The sequence below is a fragment of the Ornithorhynchus anatinus genome, chromosome 2 (assembly GCF_004115215.2).
Source record: "Ornithorhynchus anatinus isolate Pmale09 chromosome 2, mOrnAna1.pri.v4, whole genome shotgun sequence".
Classification (NCBI taxonomy): Eukaryota; Metazoa; Chordata; class Mammalia; order Monotremata; family Ornithorhynchidae; genus Ornithorhynchus; species Ornithorhynchus anatinus.
Window position 1 is genome coordinate 30568496 of NC_041729.1, and position 6678 is coordinate 30575173.

The following is a 6678-nucleotide window of genomic DNA, read 5'->3' on the forward strand; positions in this document are numbered from 1 at the left end:
CAGTTTGCTGGGTATCAGCCTTGCTCAGTGTCCCCACCTCAGGTTTATGGTCACATTCAGCAAGGTTCTCTCTTGAACTTTGGCCCTTAACAATGAGCCAGCAATCACGGTGAGGCCCTGGGCTTAAGAGGCACACTACTTCTCACCTATAAAACATTACTGCAGTATTTGCCCAGGTGCGTAGGGCCCGAACTGATATGTTCAGTGGAGCAAGGAAAATCTTTCCATTGACAAACCTTTGCCTGGGAGGCTGAATGATTCCAACCCCATGGTCACCAACTTTCTTGAACACCAGCACAGAGAAGAAGCTGGAGAAGCAGCATGGCTTAGTGGCTAGAGCATGGGCCTGGGAGTCAGAAGGGCCTGGGTTCTAATCCCAGGTCCGCTACTTCTCTGCCGTGACCTTGGGCAAGTCACATCACTTCTCTCTGTCTCGATTACCTCATCTGCAAAATGGGGATTAAAATAATGAACCCCTTGTGGGACAAGGACTGTGTCCAACCTGATTAGCATGTATCTACCTCAGCACTTATTAAAGGGCCTGGCACGCAGTAAGGATTTAACAAATATAATTTTTAAAAAATGCCTCCTAGGGTTGAATTTATATTATAGTTCCAGTAAAATGAGGAAAAGTGCACTGCCTCAGCTTTAGAGGCTAGTTTTACCCTCCCCACCCCACCAATTCTCCTATCCCAGAATGCCATCATTTTAATAAAATATACCTTGTCTATCTTTAGGAGACATTTCAAAATCAATAAAGCCTTAACCATTCCCCCACCTCCTAAAAAAAGTCAGACTTCGGGCAAATACAATTACTGATCAGATCCCATCCACAGTTCTGGAGGTCTGTTGCCTCAACTCTTTGATGCTTCCTGCATCAGATGCATCAGGGTTCTAGAGTTAGTGAACATTTAGTAGGTTAAGTAAATATCCTGAGGCCTGGTTGAAACTCAATCAGCCAGTGCTATTTACTGAGCATAAACCACTGTCCAAAGAGTTAGGGAGATGGGAATGGAAGCAAAGCACATGTTTCCCGTCCTCAAGGAATTTACGACCTAAGGGGAGAGATAAACAAATTAAAATAATTTGCAAATAGTGGGAAGAAATAGCTTATAACAGGTGGCAGTGCAAATATGACCTGATGGGCTAGCTAATAAATAATGACATATACAAATAAATATCCTGCTGAGGATAGGAATTGAATACTTGAGCATCTGATGCCTCTCTGCTAGGTCTGTTTTCACGTACTCTTTTGGGGTTTTCAGGTTAAATTAAAGAAGAGCAAACAATCACACAACAAGTGTACTGTGGACGGAAGTGATGTGCCTGTGATGAACTTCTTCAGTGCAATCTACTCCAAAGAGGTAGCCACCATACTGTTATGATTTCCCCTTTGCTGCCAGGGTATTCATCTTCAGCATCAGTCAGTCAGTCAATTGCATTTTTTAAGCACTTCCTGTGTGCAGAGTACCGTACTAAGTGCTTGGGAGAGTCGATATAACAATAAATCAGTCACATTCCCTGCCCACAATGAGCTTACAGTCTAAGGATCCTCTCTTCCCACAGATCTGCTTTCACTCATGCTTCCAAATGCACATGGTGGAGAAATGTCACTGTGCCCTTTCCTTTCCCAGCCATTGCCTCCTGCTGCAAAGTACTGTAACTTTGACCAACACCCCCAGTGGAGTAAGTTTTTTAAAAAAATTCAAGTGGTATTTGTTAAACGTTTACTATGTGTCAAGTACTTGTCCTAAGCGCTGGGGTAGATACAAGATAATCAGGTCAGAAACAGTCCCTGTCCCAAATGGGGCTCACAGTCTTAATCCCCATTTTACATATGAGGTATCTGAGGCACAGAGAAGTGAAGTGGCTTGACCGAGGTCACCTAGTAGGCAAGGGGTAGAGCTGGGATCAGAATCCAGGTCCCCTGACTCTCAGACCCATGCCCTTTCTGCTAGGCCACGCCGCTTCTCCAGTTGGTAAATTAAATGACAATGATTTACTCAATGTCCCACAACACTTTCTGGCATTTCCCAAAAACAGAAACAACTCATCCTTGGCTAAGGGAACTTTCAAATGAGAGAAATGGGAAATGGGAAGTACACATCACCCCAAATTAAGTCCCCAAAAAGAGGAAAATGAAGGGATCCCCTACCTGATCTTCATGTAGCTTCACCAGATGCTGAGGGGACATGATGTATTGGGACCCAAGAGAACCTATGTGTTAGTTCAAAGTGTTGTATATTACTCCACTGATAGCAATTTCCAAAGACACAATATTAACCATGCGTGCAGCTGCTGGAAAAGCTAGACATGGGACTTGTAATCATTATTATCACCACACTAAGAACAAAGAGTCTGGATTATATATTATTAGGAAGTGTGATTGGAGTGAGTTTCCAGGAAGGAGGACTACTAAATTATGAGCATTGGAAGTGTGAGGAAAGAGTCAAAAGGAGATGTGGGATAATGAGATGGGTGGCGAAGAAGGAGTAAGAAATGGAGGAAAGGAAGAAGAGATCAGAGACCTTAGAGGTCTCCAAGAGGTAGGACATTAAGAGGTGCTGTTATAGTTTCTGTGGCTTCTCCAATCCTTCCCCCTTTTCTCTCCTTGCAGTGAAGTGCTACTACATACTGCACCAGATGTTTGTTAAAGAATAGCTGGAATGTCAGAGGATTTGCAAAGGGGAATGTGGGTGAGTCCAACTTATATTGGAGAATTAAAACCATCTTCTATTTCTAGAGCCAACTCTGACACAAGCCTGCTGGGCGACCTTGTGTAAATCACTTAATCTCTCTGGACCTTAATTTCCTCACCTGTAAAATGGTGATGAGATACCTGTTCTTTGTCCCTTCAAGGATTTTGAGCCCTGTGTGTGACCAGGGACTATGTCTAAATTTGATTTATGTTATACCCACACAGTAAGAGCTTTTAAAAAAGTTGAAGATACAAACCCATGAGATTTCCTATCTTCTCCCCCCAGGTCTAATGAGTGGGAACTAACGATCAATCTGGCCCAGTGGCTGTCGGATTTTTCTGAGGTATGTGTTTAAGCCAATTTATGTCCCTTTCTTTAAGGGTTCCATTCTCAAGGAACAATAATAATAACAATAATGATAATTACGGTATTCGTTAAACATTCGCTATGTGCCAAGCACTATTCTAAACAATAGGGTAGATAAAAGGTTATCACATTGGACACAGTGCCTATCCTGCATAGGGCTCACAGTATAGGTAGGAGGGAACAGGATTTTAACCCCCATTTTACAGATGAGGAAACTAAGGCACAGAGAAGTCAAGTGACTTTCCCAAGGTCACAACCTCAGACAAGCAGCAGAGTTAGGATTCAAACCCAGGTCCTCTGATCCCAGACCCGTATTAATTCCATTAGGCTACCCTACCTCTCTAACAGTTGGCCAGTCCTCTCTCTGGCTATCCTGTGTTGATGACCAATGGTCTCCCCCACACTGCAAGCTGCTCCTGCTCAGGAGTGCAAATACAGCCCAGTGTCTTTGGGGAGTGAGTGACCCAGGAAGGAAAAGAGTCCAGGCAGGCTGCTCTGAGGTGGCCTCATCCCTCAGATCTGCGACTTGAAGGAGGGAAAAGAAACTGTCATTGAAATGGACTTCCTTTAATACTGAGAAGAGCAAGGTCAGTGAGAAAACAGACTTTCTTCTTGGGGCATCTCTCTCCTCACTCCCTCACTACTCTTTTATCTCCTATCCTCTAGAAATGGGTGCTGCTTGTTCTAACTTGGGACAAGCGCCTCAGACCCAACCAAACGTTAAACAAGTTGAGTAGAACTCGGCTTACACAGTTTCTCTCTCTTAGTTAACTCTGGCCATTCTGGCTGTTTCCTGGGAGTTACCAGGGCCAATCCAGAGCCTAGCTATGAGCATGCTTGACTCTCTGTGGGTCCAGGGAGGTGAAGGGAAAAGTCTCATTCTCTCTCAATCATATTTATTGAGCACTTACTGTGTCCAGAGCACTGCACTAAGCACTTGGGAGAGTATAACACAACACAGTTGGTAGACATATTCCTTGCCCACAATGATGTCCAAGTCTAGAGAAACTCAGTTTTATTTATATTAATGCCTCTCTCCCCTTCGAGACTGTAAGATCATTGGGGGTAGGGAATGTATCTGTTTATCATTGTATTGTACTCTCCCAAGTGATTAGTACAGTGCTGTGCACACAATAAGTGCTCAAAAAATACAATTGACTGACTGGCTGACTACCTCTCTCCCTTATCCCTGGAAAATCACTCCCCCAGCCCCAGAGCTACTCTCCGATTCTGGCCATACCAGTCCCTGGAGAGGTTCAGTGGGGTATTGGAAGCAGCAAAAGCAGCTCTCTGGAACCCATATGATATTCTGATGTCCCCACTCCTCTCTAGCTCAGTCTTGGAAGGCTTCCCTTTAATTGAGCTTCTTAAGAGGGAAAAGTTGCATCTTGGGGAATGGGACTAGGCAGTTGGTTCAGGAATGGGGGTCAGCAATAGTATCTTTCCACAACAGCATGAGCTGATTGCCTTCTTTTAAGGTTTCCTTAGTTTTCACGGTCATCTTTCATTTGGGAATCTTTTGGGTGAATTCATTGCCATTTCAGCTCAGAATCATGGGCCTCTGTAATAACGGTAATGGGAGAAAAGATCCTGGGGTTTGTCTCTCTGATTCAGATTTGTGGCAAACAGAGCGGAGCCTGAAATCAATCAATCAATCTTATTTACTGAGCGCTTACTCTGTGCAGAGCACTGTACTAAGCACTTGGGAGAGTATGCTACAACAATAGAACAGAGTTGGTAGATACATTTCCTGCCTACGACGAGCTCACAGTCTTAGAGGGAGAGACAGACAATAAAATGAAAAAATTATGGGTATGAACATAAGTGCTGTGGAGCTGAGGGTGGAGGGCGATGAATAAGGGGAGAAAATCAGGGTGATGCAGAAGGGAGTGGGAGAAGAGGAAATGAGGGCTTAGCCAAGGAAGGCCTCTTGGAGAAGATGTGCCTTCAGTAAGACTTTGAAAGAGTGCATCATCTCCAACTCCACCGATCAATCAGTAGCATTCACGGAGTTCTTACTCTGTGCAAAGCACTGTAGTTTGCACTTGGGAGAGAACCATAGAGTTAATAGGCAGAAGCCCTGCCCACAAGGAGCTTACAACCTAGCATCTATCCCTCTGGTTTCCTAAATTTCTTGGGGAATATTGCTCGCTGTGTTTCCTTCCTTAGGACAGATTTTGCCAACCTCAATATATTTTACAAAGACTTGTTCCGGAGAATCACGGTGGAGTAAACCTTCTACATGTGTGAGTGACTGTTTAAGGGTTTTGCACACAGTAAGCGCTCAAAAAATATGATTGAATGAATGAATGGCTCAAGCTCCCCTGATAAAGGCCTCTAAATTATCAGCACTTGTTTGCAGAAGAGTGGTGGGCCTCTGCCTTCTCCTCTCCCATTCCCTGTTAATTTTCCTCCTGCTGCATGAAGAGGGTGGGTCCTACAATTTGAGTTTCCAAGTGGGTCCAGAGAAGAGAATTGAGTTCTCTATCTAGTGTTTTTTGCTTTCCCAAAGCTCTTTCATTCCAATGGTCTCTCAAAATATGTCCACCTCACAATGTCTCTTTGAGGCCAGGAAGACGGCTGTGACCAACCCCAGTTTACAGATGAGATAACTGAGACCCCGAGAACTTCCATGACTTGGCCCAGGCTTCCTACTCTGTCAGTGGTGGTGACAAACCTGGGGCTAGAATACAGGAATTCTGATTTTCAGCCCCTTTCCCATAAGTCCAAGCTGTTTCCCAAAGGACCACATCCAAGTGCCCTTAGTCTTAGGCAAGGATGTGACCAATCCTCTACTAGGTTGTGGTTTTTTGCTAAATCAGAGTCTCCAGAGGCCCAGAGTGAACAATTTAATTCAGCCATGATGCTCAGTCAATGGGTGCTTCACCAAAGTAATGCTGGGTGGTAGCCAGGAAGACTCACGGATGTAGAGGTACTACAAGGAACCACCACCTGAAGGTCCACTTCAGAGAGAAATAATAATGATAATAATAATAATTATGGCATTTGTTAAGCATCCTTCTCAGGGTCACACCTGGAGAGTTTCCAATACTCTACCAGTCTCGAGTAGGGGAGGAAGAGTCAATCAGGAGCTTTCCCATTCCATTCCTAGCTTGGGCAGTGGCTGGCGAGTGGAAGGCAATCTGCTACAAGTCAAAATTCACCTGTGCTGGGCAGCAGCGGCATGGGAGAGAGTCGAGGGCGGAGACTTAAGTTTACTGTGTGGAAGGAGGCAATAGTAAACCACTCCAAGGAAAGTCTATGGATACAGTACCAGAACGATTGCATATAGAGCTAGAGACTTCTGGAAGAGATGAGTCCATGGTATTGTTATGGGTCGGAGATGACTCGACAGCATAAGACATTACAGTTTAAGTGCTTACTATGTGTCAGGCACTGTACTAAGCGCTGGGGTGGATACAAGCAAATTGTGTTGAACACAGCCCCAGTCCCTTGTGGGACTCACAGATTCAATCCCCATTTTACAGATGAGGTAACTGAGGCCCAGAGGAGTAAGGTGACTTTCCCAAGGTCACAAAGCAGACAAGTGGCCGAGGCAGGATTAGAACCCATGACCTTCTGACTCCCAGGCCTGTGCTCTCTCTCCTAGGCC

General features: G+C 44.7%; 1 non-coding gene across 1 annotated transcript; it reads left to right on the plus strand.

Moving 5' to 3' along the window:
• Positions 1 to 6081: 6081 nt before the first annotated feature.
• Positions 6082 to 6219, plus strand: LOC114809391. The gene has a single exon (XR_003757178.1). It is a non-coding gene; the product is annotated as a small nucleolar RNA SNORA7 (small nucleolar RNA).
• Positions 6220 to 6678: the final 459 nt, after the last annotated feature.